At 41.5% G+C, this 21,178-nt stretch overlaps 1 long non-coding RNA gene across 1 annotated transcript; it reads right to left on the bottom strand.

Moving 5' to 3' along the window:
* Positions 1-264: 264 nt before the first annotated feature.
* On the bottom strand, positions 265-18,654 carry LOC117532169. Its single transcript, XR_004566801.1, has 3 exons — positions 18,567-18,654; positions 6,613-6,615; positions 265-276 (listed from the first exon to the last, which is right to left on the bottom strand). It is a non-coding gene; the product is annotated as an uncharacterized LOC117532169 (long non-coding RNA).
* Between the last annotated feature and the right edge of the window lie 2,524 nt (positions 18,655-21,178).

The raw sequence follows: 21,178 nt of genomic DNA, 5'->3' as shown, positions 1-21,178 counted from the left end.
ATAAAATATTTTCTATGAGTCCTCTTTATCCACACAACACCCCCTCACATGTTGGGCTCGTTGAATTCCTTAACCGATGCTTAAAGTTGCAGTGCCTTTGAGATTTTGACCGTTTAAGTCAAATAAAGGATTTTCTTCTTTGCATCCATAAATTTGTTTCTTAGTATTCAAATAAAATATTCACACTCTTATAAGTGCAATTTGTTCTAAATGCAGCTCTTCTGGAAACAGTTTATAATTTTTACCCACAAGGGTTTAAAATACAGTGACAAGATGCTGTGTGGTGATTGCACTGCTATGCTACTTATGCTCATGGTAACATGATGTAGACCAAGAAATATGACTGGTGTTCAGTTGTAACTTAAAGTGCAAAAAAAATACAATGGTTTGATAAAAATGAGTCAGTGAATAGATACATTTTTTTTCAAAGTTTTATTAATGGATTTTCCATTGCATGTCGGAATTTCCGAGTTCCCAGTTTTGATTGAATGCAGCATGTGCACATGCATGTTGCCCTTAATGCCATCCATAAAATCCAATGGCATGAGTTCATATTTGCCATGAAATACCCCAAAATGAATACTTTGCCAGCTATAAAATGTGCTGTAATTTTGCAGTATACCACAGAAATGGAGCATAGCGCAGGTGCTACCACAAAAACTCTGGTTTTAGCTTTCCTCACATTCGCTAATTAATAACACCTGTATATCAGGTCAGAAGCAGGTGATCATAATTTCAGCATAAACAGCAACCAATAGGAAACACCAAAGCCAGTAAAAAATGGCAATCCTGACTCACCTCTCAGCTGTTTGCAGACGCCATCTGTGGCATTACCTCCTCCACCGCGCTGCCTCCTGTTGGTCCATGTCTTTCACTGGCCTAGCCTCTGCGCCCTCCTCTTGTTGCCTTCATGTGGTTCCTGCACACACCCTGGTTGCTTGTCCTCCACCCCACCTTGCCCACCTGGTCCCTGTGAAAAGTGCCAGGGGGTAGACTCCACATCTGCCTTCTTCCAATGGCAGGATTCAACCTCAAAATCTCATTTTTATAATTTAAATCTATGGAATATATGTTAAATTTTCTTATCTCCTGACTGTTCATGATAGAAATAAACTAGTTAAAAATTGCATGATTTCAACACGAAGTAAATTTGGTCAATTTTGTTTAAATGCAAAAGGAACGACACCTTTATCATATGCATGTGTTGGCGTGCCCATTGCAGTTTTCCATTTACATATCTGTCAACTCTCAGGAGGTAAGTGTGCATCCACATTGGCACGGATCATTACAGAGCGCCATAGAAAAGGTCAAAAGATGCGTTCAAGTTCTGAGAGGTTGCAGATTCTGCTTCAGCTCACCTGCCAATCACACTTACGATCGCCAGTTTATCTGGAGCTCATCGCAGGCAGTCAATGCACCTCCATCATATGGAAAGCCATCAACAGTATGTTGTCATGACATATATGACACAGCCCGCTCATATTTCAGCAAAGCCGCTCACTTCAGAACATGCATCAAAGTCTCTTTCAAACACTCCAGCTAATATGGATTTATCTGTTGGGGCGGCGCTGACGGGGCGGTTGACGTAACTGTTTACACTAACTTCTATGCTTCTTCCAGATGATGATGATGATGATGGCGACAGCTTGCGTTCCTTGCCTGCCCGACGGCCGAACGGCGGGATTTATGGCTTGCAACACCCATTCTCAGCGCAAACTGCCATCTCTGGGCGTGATCGTTCAGCATGTCCTTGCTTTATCGATCTTGTTCACAACTTCCGCGTTCTTGGTGCTTCGTTTGACAGCGGACAGATTTAGAGGAGGGATGAGGTCAGATGGAGGGAGAAAGATGGAGAGTCAGTGGAAAGAGCAGGATCGGGATAGGAGGGAGAGACAGGAAGAAGGAGAGAGTCCCCTCCGCCGGGAGGACGAGGCTGTAGGCCAGGTCACAGAAGATTGATGCTTGTGAGTGTGGAGTGGCTGGCCGAATTAGCCCGCGGTACAAAGGAAGTCTACCGGTAAACAACCCGAGTACCTCTCCGAGGTGTTCACATCAGTCTCACCACTCTCATTTTAGCGTGCATGGTATCATCCATATCTGACAGTCTGAAATGGCCCGCGAACTCCTATACTGTTGACTGTTAACATGGCTAGATATCTGGAGGTGATTAGATTTTGGAGTACTTGAGTCAAAGGTCATGGTCAAGGAAAATATTGTCAAAAAATACATTTTTTGTGTATCTCAACAACTAAGAACCCTAGATGGTTCAAACACTGGTGGGAATATTAACTGGATTGATATCTAGAGGTGGTTATACTTTGAAGTAGTTTCAACAATGGTCAAAGGTCAAGGAAAACTTTTTTTTTACCTATCTCATCAACTAAGAAGCCCAGATAGATCACTCATGGTGGCATTGTTAACTGATCAATATCTAAAGGTGATTTGATTTTGAAGTAGTGCGGTCATAGGTCATGGTCAAGGAAAATATTGTCAAAAAAATAAATTTTTTGTGTGTCTCAACAGCTAAGAAGCCTAGATTGATCAAACCTGGTGGGAATATTATTTGGAACGATATCTAGAGGTAGTTTGAGTTCAAAGTAGTGCAGTCAAAGGTCATGGTCAAGGAAAATATCATCCGAAAAACACATTTTTTGTGTATTTCAACACATAAGAAGCCTAGATTGATCAAACCTGGTGGGAATATTATTTGGATTGATATTTCAATGTGGTTTAATTTTGAAGTAGACTGGTCAAAGCTCCAAAGTCAAGGCCAAGGAAGCCATTGTCAGATCAGGTCAAGTCTGGTAACATGCACTGGTGTTGCGCTTTGCCACATACACCACACGACAGAATCACCTTTGGTCATAGATGGCAACCACCAAGGACTGTAAGCGGTTTACCTCCAGTTCTTGAAAGTAACCATTTATCTACCCTAATGTGAGCTTCCCCTTGGCCTTCTCAAGTCAATTCAATGTAATATTCCTCAGAGTAGTTTCAGGGTGTAACTTTTGTTTGACACATTGTCATTCGAGCAGTACCAGAGGATCCTCTGAAAAGACCTAGTACCAACGATATCAGGTTATCGCCTTAAGGTTATTGGTTAGTGTCCAAGTCTCACCACCACACAGAAAGGCAAGAAGCAAAAGGACCCTAAAGAGGTGGACCTTCACTCTCCTGCAATGATATCTGCATCACCAAACACCTCCGTCCAATGACCTTATGACCATCATGTGACAGGCTTTCAATACAATCAAATCACGTTTGGGTGTCCTGGTGCCATACATCAATGCTTCCACCACCTCAAAGAACTACTTTGAGATTCGACCGCATCCACACAGTTCCTTGGTGGTTAATATTTATTTCACAAAAGTAACCCCTTATTTGTTGTAGCCAGGTGTAACACGTGTGTCCACTTGGCCTTCTGCAGACAGCAATGAGACGCTTGTTTGTTGGGTTACACTCAGGATCAAGTGCAAAATGGCTGTAATGTCAAAACTAATGTCCCGTTATGCTCCCTTGTAATCAGCCTCATCTAAGTCTCATTAAGCAGCTGTTTATTTGTCATAAAGGTATTCCAGTAGTACCCCAAGATGCCCTAGATTAACATAGTACCAAATATATCAATGTCCACTCAGTGGATGCCCTCACAATAATACCCTTTATTTAATATAGACCTCCACTGAGATAGAAACCTCTTTTGCAAGGATGACCTGGCCAAGAAAGGGAGCAACACACGTCATAAATAATAAAATACATTAATAAAATACAATCAACTTGGTCATAATAATATTGCACATGGCAAAAGAATCCCATTCGCAATCTTGTAAAATAGACCAGAAGGTGTTCAAGGAAGTCAGTCTGGGCAGTTTCAGTTGGGACTGGACAATGTTCCAAGCATAGAGTAAGATCAGAAGCAGTGGAAATCTGAAAATACGGACCTTTAAGCTCCTGCATAGGTGTCTACCCCTGTTATACACCTGTAGCCAGCATTTTCATGAATCTAGGGACTTGTCCAATATGTCTCTGGGCCTCCTAACATAAGATGCCAGATTGACACTGTCCGTTCTTACTTAGCCACTGGGATCTTCAGCATCGAGGTAGGTACAGCCCTGATCCTGTTTGGGTAAACACACCAAAAGACCATGGTGTTACAGCCTCTCCATCGGGAAAAAAGTAAGTTTAACTAACCTTTAAATACCATTCCAAAGTAAATTTAAGGACTTCGGTTGAGTGTTTTCTTTTTGAGCAGTTTGACTTTTCTGTCTCAATCAATCAATCAACTTCAATCAACTTTTTTCTTGTATAGCGCCAAATCACAACAAACAGTTGCCCCAAGGCGCTCCACATTGCAAGGCAAGGCCATACAATAATTATGAAACACAGTCTACGTCTAAAGCAACATAACCAAGGGATGGTCCAGGGTCACCCGATCCAGCCCTAACTATAAGCCTTAGCGAAAAGGAAAGTTTTAAGCCTAATCTTAAAAGTAGAGAGGGTATCTGTCTCCCTGATCTGAATTGGGAGCTGGTTCCACAGGAGAGGAGCCTGAAAGCTGAAGGCTCTGCCTCCCATTCTACTCTTACAAACCCTAGGAACATATCCTGATCAAAAATAACTCCAAGATTTCTCACAGTATTACTAGAGATCAGGGAAATGCCATCCAGAGTAACAATCTGGTTAGACACCATGCTTCTAAGATTTGTGGGGCCAAGTACAATAACTTCAGTTTTATCTGAGTTTAAAAGCAGGAAATTAGAGGTCATCCATGTCTTTATGTCTGTAAGACAATCCTGCAGTTTAGCTAATTGGTGCGTATCCTCTGGCTTCATGGATAGATAAAGCTGGGTATCATCTGCGTAACAATGAAAATTTAAGCAATACCGTCTAATAATACTGCCCAAGGGAAGCATGTATAAAGTGAATAAAATTGGTCCTAGCACAGAACCTTGTGGAACTCCATAATTAACTTTAGTCTGTGAAGAAGATTCCCCATTTACATGAACAAACTGTAATCTATTAGACAAATATGATTCAAACCACCGCAGCGCAATGCCTTTAATACCTATGACATGCTCTAATCTCTGTAATAAAATTTTATGGTCAACAGTATCAAAAGCAGCACTGAGGTCCAACAGAACAAGCACAGAGATAAGTCCACTGTCCGAAGCCATAAGAAGATCATTTGTAACCTTCAATAATGCTGTTTCTGTACTATGATGAATTCTAAAACCTGACTGAACCTCTTCAAATAGACCATTCCTCTGCAGGTGATCAGTTAGCTGTTTTACAACTACCCTCTCAAGAATCTTTGAGAGAAAAGGAAGGTTGGAGATTGGCCTATAATTAGCTAAGATAGCTGGGTCAAGTGATGGCTTTTTAAGTAATGGTTTAATTACTGCCACCTTAAAGGCCTGTGGTACATAACCAACTAACAAAGATAGATTGATCATATTTAAGATTGAAGCATTAAATAATGGTAGGACTTCCTTGAGCAGCCTGGCAGGAATGGGGTCTAATAAGCATGTTGATGGTTTGGATGAAGTAACTAATGAAAATAACTCAGACAGAACAATCGGAGAGAAAGAGTCTAACCAAATACCGGCATCACTGAAAGCAGCCAAAGATAACGATACATCTTTGGGATGGTTATGAGTAATTTTTTCTCTAATAGTCAAAATTTTGTTAGCAAAGAAAGTCATGAAGTCATTACTAGTTAAAGTTAATGGAATACTCAGCTCAATAGAGCTCTGACTCTTTGTCAGCCTGGCTACAGTGCTGAAAAGAAACCTGGGGTTGTTCTTATTTTCTTCAATTAGTGATGAGTAGAAAGATGTCCTAGCTTCACGAAGGGCTTTCTTATAGAGCAACAAACTCTTTTTCCAGGCTAAGTGAAGATCTTCTAAATTAGTGAGACGCCATTTCCTCTCCAACTTACGGGTTATCAGCTTTAAGCTACGAGTTTGTGAGTTATACCACGGAGTCAGACACTTCTGATTTAAAGCTCTCTTTTTCAGAGGAGCTACAGCATCCAAAGTTGTCTTCAATGAGGATGTAAAACTATTGACAAGATACTCTAACTCCCTTACAGAGTTTAGGTAGCTACTCTGCTCTGTGTTGGTATATGACATTAGAGAACATAAAGAAGGAATCATATCCTTAAACCTAGTTACAGCGCTTTCTGAAAGACTTCTAGTGTAATGAAACTTATTCCCCACTGCAGGGTAGTCCATCAGGGTAAATGTAAATGTTATTAAAAAATGATCAGACAAAAGGGAGTTTTCAGGGAATACTGTTAAGTCTTCTATTTCCATACCATAAGTCAGAACAAGATCTAAAATATGATTAAAGTGGTGGGTGGACTCATTTACTTTTTGAGCAAAGCCGATAGAGTCTAATAATAGATTAAATGCAGTGTTGAGGCTGTCATTCTCAGCATCTGTGTGGATGTTAAAATCGCCCACTATAATTATCTTATCTGAGCTAAGCACTAAGTCAGACAAAAGGTCTGAAAATTCACAGAGAAACTCACAGTAACGACCAGGTGGACGATAGATAATAACAAATAAAACTGGTTTTTGGGACTTCCAATTTGGATGGACAAGACTAAGAGACAAGCTTTCAAATGAATTAAAGCTCTGTCTAGGTTTTGGATTAATTAATAAGCTGGAATGGAAGATTGCTGCTAATCCTCCGCCCAGGCCCGTGCTACGAGCATTCTGACAGTTAGTGTGACTCGGGGGTGTTGACTCATTTAAACTAACATATTCATCCTGCTGTAACCAAGTTTCTGTTAGGCAGAATAAATCAATACGTTGATCAATTATTATATCATTTACCAACAGGGACTTAGAAGAAAGAGACCTAATGTTTAATAGACCACATTTAACTGTTTTAGTCTGTGGTGCAATTGAAGGTGCTATATTATTTTTTCTTTTTGAATTTTTATGCTTAAATAGATTTTTGCTAGTTATTGGTGGTCTGGGAGCAGGCACCGTCTCTACGGGGATGGGGTAATAGGGGGATGGCAGGGGGAGAGAAGCTGCAGACCACAGCTCTGCCTCCTGGTCCCAACGCTAGACAGTCACAGTTTGGAGGATCCCAAAAAATTGGCCAGATTTCTAGAAATGAGAGCTGCTCCCTCTAAAGTGGGATGGATGCCGTCTCTCCTAACAAGACCAGGTTTTCCCCAGAAGCTTTGCCAATTATCAATGAAGCCCACCTCATTTTTTGGACACCACTCAGACAGCCAGCAATTCAAGGAGAACATGCGGCTAAACATGTCACTCCCGGTCTGATTGGGGAGGGGCCCAGAGAAAACTACAGAGTCCGACATTGTTTTTGCAAAGTTACACACCGATTCAATGCTAATTTTAGTGACCTCCGATTGGCGTAACCGAGTGTCATTACTGCCGACGTGAATTACAATCTTACCAAATTTACACTTAGCCTTAGCCAGCAATTTCAATGCTTCCAGGATTACATTGGAAGCATTGATCCTGGGTTGGCCACATGGGAGAGTAGAATGCAAAGGAGGCATCTTACTGTTCATAAGTCCAAAACGAACTCACAATCCACAACCCCTAAGGGAGGACAAAGCAGTTCAAGTCAATCCCCTCTTCAGGATAATTGCCTTCATTATCCTGGAATATGTACCGCTGTACCATGTTTGTGTTTGAGGGATTTGTTGGAATTCGATTGCATCCTCTGCATATTTATATCGTGCGTTGTACATTTGTTCTCCGTATGTGTACGGTATCTTTTGTTAATGACTCATCTGCTGCCTCATTCAGCAGCGCGCTGTCGGAACATTCATTAGCAGCGTATAAGGAACCGCTCTGCCTCGTAACCCTTTATCTCTTGAACTCAGACACTGTGATAAGGTTTTCAGAATGACTACAGATCAGAGTGCAGCTCCATTCAATTACTTCTCTGACACTGGAAAATAAAAAGCAGACAGACTTACAAGTCGAGTCAAACAGCCTGAAATGTGAATTGGTGCGTTTTCCTCCAATTCCCACCCGCCTTTATATATATATATATATATAAATATATAAAACGTAATGCTAAAATACGCTTGACCATATAAACATTGTGTTCTTTATAATTTGCAGTTGTTTAAGTAATTATTAGGCTCCAAAAACAGTGTTTTCAGTTTCAGAAGTGTTTATTTCTCACTCGCTTTTTCATAATATGTGAACGCTTTTGAAAAGACCAGAAGTTAGCTTTGAGTTAGCAGATGTTAGCGTACACACTGACGTCTGTTAAATGTCTTTTAAATTACTTCAGGGGTATTATAAGGTTATAAAAACAGCATTTTCAATTTTTAGAAGTGTTTATTTCTTGCTCGCTTTAACATAATATATGGCAAAAAGGATATATTTACACATAAATAAAACTGAGTTTGCAGCTAGCAACCAGACTGTGATGTCACGGTGCAGCTCTACTCTGATTGGGTGTAATCCCCGCCACTCAAAAACTGAACAGATTGAAACAGAATGTGACTTTTTAACCTGAAAATACCTCTTAAACAAGGTCAAGGTTAGCTATCTTTGAACTTGTCCAAAGTCTGTGTCCCAAGAATTTTCCCTGCGAATTTGAAGACTGTGGCAGTAATAGAACCGGACTTATGCTGAACACAGACAGACAGAGTGATGGACAGACGTACAGATGCCAGGTCTTCGCAATACCCGATGCCCATATGTTGGCCTCAGGTAAAAATGAAATGCAGTTGTGTGCTATACAATCAACTGCTTGATAATCAGACATATTTTTTTCAATTTTAGGGCCCCTTCACACATCGTGCGAATTTGGTTGAACTGTGCATAAAGTGCTCATGAAGCAGGAACTGTATGCAAAATGTGTAAATTCATATCTGCTCCCAATGCCTCGTACACCTGTTGCTACAAATATTTGCGCACAACAGCGGCTGAAAGAGGAGTGTGCGCTGTGTGAGCTCATTGAACCCTCTCATGGTAGGTGTTGGCCAAATTTCAGGTGATATGCATGAACATCTAACACCGCTCACATGGCACTTAGGAAATGTGTGAGCATTCACACTGTTAACACAAAAACAGTCAGCAGACAATCACTGTCGAGCTGGCAGTGAAATTTGTCTAAGTGCACCCACGAGTGTGGCTTTACAAACAGACACAGTGACACATTGGTGTGTGCACTGAACTGACAGGAGGTGTGGCCACCAACAGAAGCAGCTGTGGAGATCTGTGGATCTGGATGTCATGGCTGGACAACACGTGCTGTGTTTGGACGAACATGGACTAACAACTGCCCACTGTGATGCAAGTGTGTCTGCTTGCTGTCCTCACATGGACATAAATAAAAACATATATCGCTGTGGGGACAGGCTGCAGTAAGCGAGCATGCGCACGGCATGCACAATGACAGGCTGTCCCCAGGTTGAACAGGACCGCCAGATCATAACACGCAGCGGCTGATCTGACTGTCATGTCACCCACATGAGCTCTGTTCCACATGACACAGTGTCTGTGGTGCGGCGTGCCATCCACAAGACATGTGTGTCGGCAGGACACGTGCGCACGGCTGGCTGGACACGTGCCAGCAGATGTGGACATGATGAGATGACTGCACTGTTCCATTCATGTCATTTCATGACTGTATGTCTATGACATGAGTCATCTACAGAGGAACAGATGGATCATATTTGTATTGTCCACTTGATAAGAGGGATTCAATAAAATTATTATTTTTTTTTAAATATGTCCACGTCCTTCCTGATATCAGGCATTTTCCCGCACCTTTCACAGGACAGTGATGGTAACTCAGTGGTAAAGTTTCTGACTGGTAATCAGAGCTTTTGGAAACTGCAGGTTTGAGTCCCGTGGGTTGCATGTAATTTTTTATGTGTGAAGGGGCCCTTAGCAAAGTCAGTGAATGCAGCACACGTGGGAGACGAGTGGAGAGATTTGGGGAGCGTGATCCAAAAAAATGGGTCATCAAATTACACTTGTGATAGTGTGTACCTGCCCAATTATGATTGATCTCTGCATGAGAAAACAAAGTAGGGTGTTGTATTTGCATGTTAAAAGATGCTCTCCTTCTCTAACGCTCTCTCTTTGCACCATAATTATCTCAAATGTGAAATGCTATTTAGGTATTCATAATTTATTTCTGTGTGGAGAGGACACAATAGGCGAGCGCGCAATGCTCTGCCAAGCCCCAGTTTGTGTTATTTTTTTTTTCTTTTTTCGTTAATTGAAAATCTCATTTGCATGAAGGGAAATCAAACACTCATTTCCATATGTGAGATTATAAAAAGATAATGCCTAGTGTTTGCCGTTTCATATTTGACACGAGTGTTTCCGCCTAATTTCTAAACGCTGTAAATAAGGCTGGTGCGGAAAACTCGAAACTGAACTCGGTGCAGTGTTTCGGTTCAAATGGCACGCTGTGTTTTTATCTGTTCTTTCAAAGTTTGTGTATGCAGTTGGGGATTCTTTTTTGTTGTTGTTTTGTTTTGGTCAGTGGTTTCATTTCAGAAGTTTCAAAAATGCATAGCTGAGTATCGGCCAACTTCATAAGAGGCTATGCCAGCCCAGCTGGATGTTGTGTTTGCAGGCAGATACACAGCAGCCAGAGCCAGTGATCTCTGTGAAGTCTGGGAGAGATCAGAGGTGTCCTGTTTCACCCATTACAAACAGCCCCCGCCCCGCCGGACCCACCTCGCATACGCTCATAACCCCCGTCTACTCCAGTCGGACACCATTAAAGGCCTGACCTCCACCTCTCTCCATGAATTGACTCTCATTAATGCAGACCCTGACACGGGCAAACACCAGGAGATTTCTAAGCTCTGAATCCCCCCCCCCCAACAGCCGCCCCCGTGGGCCCGCCTTACCCAGAAATGTGATTAACGGAAAAATGGCCCTGAGCATTTGTGGGCACAACTCTCGTACATATTATAGCTCATTAAGTCTACATTGAGATGAGTTCATAAACCGTAAGGTGGTGTATACTGAAGGATTTTTGTCCAGATATGAAGTACATCTAAATCCGACATAGGCTCTGAGGATCATAAGTGCACATGCTTATCCCTGGTTTCCAGAGCATGAAGGGGATGAGAGTCTCCGACTCCCCTTGATGGGATGCCAGTTCAGTTACTTCCTCAGCCAGAGCCAGTCACCCTGTATAGATTTACAGAAGGCTGGACTGGGACAATGCAGATATAGTGTCAGTCCTAATCCACAATCAGGCTTCGAGGTGTGTGAACGATTTCACATACTTGTTTCAAGCTACAGTGTACATGACTGAAGGGTCTTTATCAGCAGAAATGGAATTAGTGGGGCGGCATAGCAAAACAGTTGTTCATTTTGTAATAAAAGCATGGAATTTGGTACACATAGTCTAATTTAACTGATTATTTTGAGATATTTAGCCATCCTGAAGCTGACCTCCAATGAGCTACAGGGGTCAATAAAGGATTACACAGGTCAAAATTTAAAAATGAGCCAGTCATGTTGAAAACTACACCACATTATTTGTCTGATCACAATGATTCCAAAAAGGTATAGTTTGGACTATCTATGTCTGAATATTCTGGAGTTATGGGATAAAAACAGCAAGAATGGTGACAAAGGTCAGTTTCAGTTTGTACAGGGGTCAAAAGTTAAAGTTGCTCCAATTTTGGTAAAACGTGATGCAAATTATTGGTTGAAATAAAAGCATTAATAAATGGAATAGTTTTGACTGTGTTGAATGTTTGGTCTCCAAAGTAAAAGTCAAACAATGTCGATGTCCATTGGATTCTATGACGTGTGACATACGAGGTCTGTCTGTAAAGTATAGGTCCTTTTTATTTTTTTCAAAAACTATATGGATTTCATTCATATGTTTTTACGTCAGACATGCTTGAACCCTCGTGCGCATGCTTGAGTTTTTCCACGCCTGTCGGTGACGTCATTCGCCTGTGAGCACTCCTTGTGGGAGGAGTCGTCCAGCCCCTCGTCGGAATTCCTTTGTCTGAGAAGTTGCTGAGAGACTGGCACTTTGTTTGATCAAAATTTTTTCTAAACCTGTGAGACACATCGAAGTGGACACGGTTCGAAAAATTAAGCTGGTTTTCAGTGAAAGTTTTAACAGCTGATGAGAGATTTTGAGGTGATTCTGTCGCTTTAAGGACTTTTCACGGTGCGAGACGTCGCTCAGCGCTCTCAGCCGCCGTCGTCAGCCTGTTTCAAGCTTAAAACCTCCACATTTCAGGCTCTATTGATCCAGGACGTCGTGAGAGAACAGAGAAGTTTCAGAAGAAGTCGGTTTCAGCATTTTATCCGGATATTCCACTGTTAAAGGAGATTTTTTTAATGAAAGACGTGCGGACGGGTCCGCGCGTCGGCTCGCAGCGTCCGCGACGCTCCGCCACAGGAAAAACACCTCTGTTGAAAGCCTTAAGGACAAGTTGGAAGATGTCCAGCTGTTAAACAATTTCTCATATACTCACTCCACTGAAAGCCATCAAAAGCCGCCTGGATTTTACAAATGGTTATCAACACGGAGGTGTTTTTCCTGTGCCGCCGCACCGCGTCGGCTGCGTCCCAACGCGCGGACCCGTCCGCACGTCTTTCATTAAAAAAATCTCCTTTAACAGTGGAATATCCGGATAAAATGCTGAAACCGACTTCTTCTGAAACTTCTCTGTTCTCTCACGACGTCCTGGATCAATAGAGCCTGAAATGTGGAGGTTTTCAGCTTGAAACAGGCTGACAACGGCGCCTGAGAGCGCTGCACGACGTCTCGCTCCGTGGGAAGTCCTTAAAGCGACAGTATCACCTCAAAATCTCTCATCAGCCGTTAAAATTTTCACTGAAAACCAGCTTAATTTTTCAAACCGTGTCCACTTCGATGTGTCTCACAGGTTTAGAAAAAATTTTGATCAAACAAAGCGCCAGTCTCTCAGCAACTTCTCAGACAAAGGAATTCCGACGAGGGGGTGGGATGACTCCTCCCACAAGGAGTGCTCACAGGCGAATGATGTCACCGACAGGCGTGAAAAAACTCACGCATGTGTACGAGGGTTCAAGCATGTCTGACGTAAAAACATATGAATGAAATCCATATAGTTTTTGAAAAAAATAAAAAGGACCTATACTTTACGGACAGCCCTCGTATGTTACCCTGTAACATGATAACTAAGCACGACAGACATGACAAACTATTCCTTTTTAAAATGCTAATAACTCAAACAATAATTTGCATATTTTTGTTTTTTACCAAAATTGGAGCAACTTTAACTTTTGACCCCTGTACAAACTGAAACTGACCTTTGTCACCATTCTTAATGTTTTTACCCCATAACTCCAAGGAGTTCAGTCATAGATAGTCCAAACTATACCTTTTTGGAATTGTTATGATCAGACAAATAACGTGGTATAGTGTTCAACTCATTAGAGGTCAGCTCCAGGATGGCTCATATCTGAAAACAAACATTAGTTAATTTAGCCAAATTCCATGCTTTTATCACAAAATGAACATTTTTTCATGGAAAGCGCATTAATAACCATGTGTTCTTTTGTGAATAATTCCTTCAAATAACTCTGTGATATGTTTTCACATCCTCAGAACGAGGCTGGGTGGCATGGTGGCTTAGTGGTTAGCACTGATGCCTCACAGCAAGAAAGTTGGGGGATTGCTCTCTACCCTTTCTGTGTGGAGTTTGCATGTTCTTCCAATGTTTGAAGAACACATCCAAAGACATGCAGGTTAGGTGAATTGGAAACTTTACATTGACCGTAGGTCTGCATCTATCTGGCCCTGTGACAGTCTGGTGTCCTGTCTACGGTTTACCCTGTCTCACACCCCATAGCCACTGGGATAGGCTCCACCCCCGGGACCCTTAATTGGGGTAAGCACACATAGAAAATGGATGGTTGGATAGAATGAGGCATTTGTATACACGGGGGGAGGGGATGGAGTCCTCCATGTTGGCAATCAAACTCAAGATGGATCCAATCTGGACTTCTTTCTAGCTGGATAGTGTTCAGTCCTGTTTTTCAAATCTGTCTCATCCCACCCACCCGTCCAAACTCAGTCTGGCTCAAGCTAAAAGAGATCTGTGCTCATTGGATTCTAGCCAGATTTTCATTCAGACCTCGGCAAATCCTGCTCAAATAATCAGTCTTAAATCCGAATAGCGAAGTTCAGATTCAGAAAAACCAGTCCAGCTCGAGCTGGACTGCAAACCCCAGTCTGAATGGGGTCTTTGTGTGAGTACGCCCTTCACAGGGGCTTATCTGATGAATGATACATTTCTTTCACCAGTTTTCCAGAATTTCACTTCAACATTTCCACTTCTGAATCAGGCAGCACCCACTGAGTATCTTTCTCCAGCCTCAAAAGCCATGTCACCTTTAAAGCACTGCCATGTGTACTGACCGGGTGAGGAAGATGTCATCTGCTCATGATTAGAGGTTCACGTGTTACCTGTACTTAATCTAGAGTATTAAACTCTGTGGGATCCTCACAAAAGTAATAATGAGCTATGAAAAACCTTATATGTTTTGTTAATTTAGTTGTTTTGCTTTTTATTGTTGGTAGATGACACATCTCCTTTTAGTAAAAGTCAGTTCTGGCATGAATAACCTGATTTATAATGACATCAGTCTTGCACACATATACAGTTCTGCACATAAAGGCTGTTACACATTATATGCCGCTCTGCACAATCAGCTGTATATTTGACGACCTCTGTTCAATAGCTGGGAAAGGACAACTGTCAAATTAAATGACATAAGGTATATTTTATTTCTGTGTGTGTCTGACCTAAGCATTTCGCCTCAGAAATATGTGGCTATGTATTTTCTTCTCAGGCTCCGGCGCAGGTAATTGAAAAGCATTGCTCAGTGTAGCGTATGCACTCAGACATGCAATGTGGCCACCATCACAGCTCAGCATGGCCTAGAGGCAAGAAGGGATAGTGTGATGGAGCGGCTTCTTGCTATGATGGAAATTTTAGATGAACTGAGACCCTCAGACTCCTGTCATTGTCAGGAATGTGTTTGTGGGGCACCAGGCATCTCTGAGCAATAATGTTTGGGAAATAAATAAATAAATAAAGAGAGAGAGAGAGAGAGAGAGAGAGAGAGAGAGAGAGAGAGAGAGAGAGAGAGAGAGAGAGAGATTCATTCATTCCTTTTCCAAACCTGCTGTTAAGGGAGCCTACCCCAGTGGTCATTGGGTAAGAGGTGGGCTACGAGAAGGGTTGTTTGAGGTGTACATCACTCCCTTACAAAACAATTCAATATGCATCTAGATACATGGGGTATGATACATGTCGTGATTCAGCATCAAGAAATATACATTAATCTATTGGTTCGTGATACTGTTACGAAAAGTGTAAAATTTTCGTAATGGGAGCACAAATTTATTCGAATACATTCCCTGACGGCTGCACAAAATTAAAAGTGATGCGCGGGGGGGGGGGGGGGTCTGGGGGTATCGTTAGGGTTTGGAGAAGGAGTAGGGTTTGGTTATGGTTAAGGTCAGGGCTAGGGTTAGTAATAGTAAGTTAAAAAAAATCCCCGACTCGAAAATTCTAATCATTTCATGACGGGAGCATGAAAAAAAACAAACTCATGAGACAGGGTTGTACAATTCAGGAATGCAACTTTTTACTATGAAAGGATTCAATTCGGAGTAATACCATGCAATCTGGTACAATTCCTTCTTTAGTAAAGATATTTATTTTACATTCTAATCCAATTACATTTGTTCCGCAAATCTAATTGGTTAATCGTGTGAAATTTCCGACCATAAAATATTGATTTTACTGTGAGAAAAATATTTGATCGTTTCACATTTGACGTATTACTCCGCGCCCTGACCGCTTTGCTATGCAGATGTCAATAATGGCGCTGGAGCGACAACGCTGGAATGATGACGCTGTTGCTATGCTAAGCTTCGTCAACCGAATTACTTACAGAAAAATAACCATACAAGCGATGGAATTGGACTAGAATGGGAATAAGAATAACCCCTTGTGTCTGATGATTTGCGGACGTTAATGCTGGATTACGGTTGCAAATAGCCGTTTTACCGGCTCTGCTAACACCTTGCTGGTAAACTCAATGTGCAACAATAAAATCCAGCATTAACATCCGCAAATCATCACACACAATGGGGTTATTCCCTAATTAGAATAAGTCATCACAACATATACAGTAGCAGAAAGCACAGTGTAGAAGAAACCCAGAAAGAGAAGACAACAGCTGAATAAATTTCCATGTTCTAAAATTCATCTGCATTTTTTTCATGTTTGTATGCAACAGTTTTATTCTTTATTTTTGTTGCAGTGTAAATGCTTTGGGCAGCAGAGACGAGGCCATGGAATGTTAGTCAGAAATGACAAAGAAGTGCAGCAATGTTGGGCTTAAAATTAGCATTTAAGAACTACTTATATGACTTTCCCATTCTGATTCCATGACAGTCTGACATTGTCCTCTGTACATTTACAAGAGTTTGAATATGTGACTGGAAGACCTCCCAGATGCCTGAACCACCATCCTCACCAGATGCCCTCAACCACTTCCGCTATGTTCTTTTGATGTGAAGAAGCAGCAGCTCTACTCAGAGTCCCTCTGGGATATTCAAGCTATTGTGCCTGAGTATAAGACCAGATACCTGACGAAGGAATCTTATTTCCACCAGTTGTATCCTTTGCCTTGTTCATTTGGTCATTACCCAAAGTTCATAACCATAGGTGAAGATAGGAGTATAAATTGACTGGAAGATCAAGACTCTCACTTTATGGCTCAGTTCTTTATGGCTCAGATCAGTACTGATCCTCATCCCAGTAGCCTCAAACCTTCTCAGTGCACATTGGAGGTCACTGCTTGATGAAGTCAACAGAACCACATCATCCACAAAAACTAGAGATGCTTTAATAACTTAAAAAATACCAATTCATGACTTCAAAATCTGACCATATACTGGTTCATATGGCATTTAGTTCAATCCAGAGGTCATCAAATTGGTTGTAGTCATAGCAACTGATTTCCTATTGATATTAGTAAATTGTTACACCATTATTCAAAAGTCATTAAATGGATTTTTACACATCTTGTAGAACCCATGGGACTTGGCCTGTTAGATACTCCAATTCCAATAAGTAAACGTGTAACTAATTTGAATAGTTTAGCAAGTAAGTAAGACCCCTTGGCTGTTCTCTTGTTCACTCTGGATTGCTCCAGCAGATCTGAGGTGGGTTTGTGTGTTGATTTAGCACAGTTTTTACACCAAATGTCCTTCCTGAAGCAACTCCATAATACATGGAGAATAGGATGGGGTGCACTTGAAATGAGAAACTTCCGCACTGCGAACAAGCGCACTAAACCTTCTTGACCACCTGGTCAAGAATTTTCAAAAATTTTCAAAAATTCGTACATTCCAGAGTTGATACTTATAAATGGACAGGATTTCTATCATTGTTTATCTGCCTGAGGGTAGGTAATTGAGGGTGCTTTACAGTGATGCTTCACATTCACCCACTGGTACGCTTGTGTCGAGTGCAGCAAACAGTTTCAGCAGCACAGTGAAATATGAGCTTGCATTGAGTGCTGTACTTACAACCATAAATCCAGTTCCACTTACACTTTCAGTGTGCATGTTTTGGAAGTGTTGATTAAAAGAAATGGAATTTAGCATTTCCATCCTTCTCTTCATTAGTGTATAAGTACCTACAACATTGAATCAATGCATTTCATGAGCTTAGAATCAACCGTTCATATAGAGAAGGGAGCAGGCCCCCTCATGGAGGCAATCATGTTGCATCACCATGTTGATACAGTAACCTAAAACTACTTGTTCCACCTTTTGTTCACTGTTAAACTGAACACTCCATTTAATACAACAATTAAGTTAATGTAATGTAACAATTAAGTTATAGTCACTCATTTCCATTAATTGAACTTACGAGGCCAGAAACCTGGGTTTAGCCTTCTGGTTAGAGAGTCCGACTCCCATGCCGGAGATCGTGAGTTCGTGTCCCGAGGGGAGCAAATGGGTGGAGGCATAACAACACAACACAGAGTCAACAAGTAAACCAAAGAACGCATCAAAAAATCTAATCCAAAATGTAATGCAAATTTTTGAGGCAGACATTTGTCACTTTTTTATTGAAAAACATAAACTAGATTTACATAAGTTTAATTAACTATAAATTGTTAAGTTACTAAAATTTGAAAATTATATTTTTGAAAAAATTTTATGTGCTGTTTTAAAATTTTATTCTATATGTGTTTTATTTTGTGAATTTGTGTTTTTAATGTTAAGCACTTTGGACACCAGTCGGTGCTGTAAAGCGCTTTATAAATAAATGTTGATTGATTGATGATTGAAAATTATTTTTTTAAGTTGGTAAACTCAAATGGTTTAAGGCAGTCGGTTTCCCTCAAATGGTTTGAGTTCACTAACTGATTGAGTTTTACAGTGTTGCTAATGCAGGTTAACAAGTTTCTGAAATGGTGGATCATACATGTCGCTTCTCACAAGACAAAGCAAAGAAGCACGAATTCCCGTCGCCAAACGAGTGAAAAAGTGACTGGAAACAAAATCGTGATCAGTGATTGCACAATAACAATCTGCAACCTCACCACTAGATGGCACTCAAACCTACACACTGTAGCTTTAAATGAACCCCCTCAGTTTGTTAGTCCCGCAGCCTTCATTCAGAGTGTTCAGCAAACGAGCATGGAAATAGGGGGTAATAAGCATGTAATTAAAACTCCAGTGACAATTACATCATGCATTATCAGCCTAAGCCAGAGCCATACTCCTCTCGATCAATGACTATGACCACAGCATGCCTCCTACTCTGACCACACCAAGGGACCTGCATGCAAGCTGCTGCAGGTTTCTTCGCAGATTGCTAAGAACAGTAAGTGCTGTTAATGACATCCAACACCGAGACGGAGGAGGAGAGCCGTCTACTTAACACAAGGTAAGGGGAGAAGGAAATGGGAATTAGTCCTGTGGTGCGACTACTTGCTGAGGCTGTGCAGTGAAAAGATGAGTCACGGTGGAGTGGATTAGCGAGTTGTCATTTTTTTTCTCTGATCTATCACGAGTTTCTATCTCGAATAATAGAATCTGCAGACATTACAGAGGTCAAGACAAGCTGGTTCCACTGGACAGTTGCATAATGATTATGAGCACACTGGAAGTGCATAAATGTAAATAAAGATATAAATAAAAATCAAATTCCAGAGTATATTGAGTGTAAGCAATGCTGGCACCATGTGGGCGAGCTACGTTGGCCAGGTAGGCTTGGTCCTCCTAATGACAATACCGCCTACCCCTCAAACCCTGCTTCCAAACAATGTAAACAGACTTCCCTAAAAATAAACACTGGATGTAGTTTTGCATAAATATGAATTTCATAATAGGTCAAACTTGGCATATTGGGGCATCTGCCAAACCACAGAACCACCTTGGGTCTTGGATGGAACCAGCCATGCAAACAAATAGTCCATCCCCCTTGTCAAATATAAACATCTATCTGCTGCAGCCAAGGGAAAGATGGGCACCTTCTTCAGCCACTGATTTCCTCAACACCGAGTCACCTGCATGCTGGATCATGACCAGAGAAACAAAATGTCATAACTGCCATTTTCTGACAATACAAGTGATTGTCCTCACCTGAGTCTTCTAGTAAGAGTTCAAGGTGCGATGACACTTGCACAAATTTGATTCCCACACTGGCATACAATCTGGCGTGCGAGTGAGTAAACTCATTGTAAACTGTGTGTGAACTGTGTGCTGCTCTGAGCTGGTGCGCAAAGTGGTGAACATTGCCCAACCTATTTGAAAACATTGTGTATCACTGCGTGTCAATGCATCTCAATGCCGCAGCGCAGTGCACCTGAACAATTATAGATAAAATGTTACATCTGTAATAAACGTAATTTTACAGATACATTATCAAACTCAAAAGAAGGAATGAAAATGCAACTGCTTTACCAATCCATTACTATATATATATATATATATATATATATTTAAATAATTACTTGTCAAACAATTCCAAATGCGTTCTCCACCACACAATGCGCACGAGAGACGCTGCAGATGCAGATGATTTCTCTGCGATTCTGAGAGCGATCAGAGATGGTTTCACCAGCCAAGTTCTGAGAGCAAATGGGTCATCGGCTATGAAATAATTATTTTATATAATGTGGCATCAAAACGCGGCCTCCAGTGTGACAAAGTGGGTCACGTTGGCACAATGAATTGCGCAGATCAAATTCGTGCAAGTGTCAAGGTGGCTTAAGTAGCGGATTCTCAATCTAGTTGCGCCATATTGTCAAAGTTTGATCTTCAGTAACGCATCATATTCTTAAAGGAAATCCTCAACAGAGGTGAGGATGAGATTATGATTTGATCAAATCCCTTCTGCTTGTCAGAGTGGACTGAGAGCAACGACCGCAGGCCCTGTGAATTGATTAAATCCGCCCAACCTCTTTGTGGCTCCATCTGCTTTTCCTCGCTCTTCCTCACTCTGCCTCTCACCCTGCCCTCTTTTCTTTTTTTCTCCAGCCTTTCATCCACCAGTTTCATCTCGCTTTCTTCCTTCTTCTACCCTCGCAGTCCCCTTTGACCAAAAAGTATTACATGGCACATCCAGCATAGATCCATTAGCCATGAGCACGTTCTCTGTCACCGTCTCCTCTTCCTCCCCTCCTTCCGTGAGTCATCTGAGGCGGTGTTATTTTAGATTATACAGTTGTTAAAGCTCATTTCAGGCTAACAACAGGACATCAAAAGCGATGAACCCTTGCACAGAGGGAGAGGAGGAGGTGGTGATGGAGTTTCTGGGCAGGTGCGAAATGGAGAGACGCTGCGAAAAAGACCAGATCAGATGGAAGGGAAGATTAGGGAATTATTAATGGGGCCAGGGCCCTTTGGAGCAGGAGATTGTTCAGAGGAAGATGCAAAAGTGCGTCTGAGATAACCGCAAGGAAAAAAATCACAATAATAATACTAAAATAATGTTCTTTCCTTTCACACAATGTTAAATTGGAAGATATCTATCTGGATCCAGACCAGATGCATCGTTATTACAGTTTCATGCACAGAGCTGATAAATGTAATGCAGTGGTAACTTTTACAGCCACTGTTAGATATGGGTTGGAACAAATGTCTACACGGTCCTAAT

This window comes from Thalassophryne amazonica, chromosome 19, assembly GCF_902500255.1.
Source record: "Thalassophryne amazonica chromosome 19, fThaAma1.1, whole genome shotgun sequence".
Classification (NCBI taxonomy): Eukaryota; Metazoa; Chordata; class Actinopteri; order Batrachoidiformes; family Batrachoididae; genus Thalassophryne; species Thalassophryne amazonica.
This window is presented reverse-complemented; position numbering and strand designations above follow the sequence as displayed.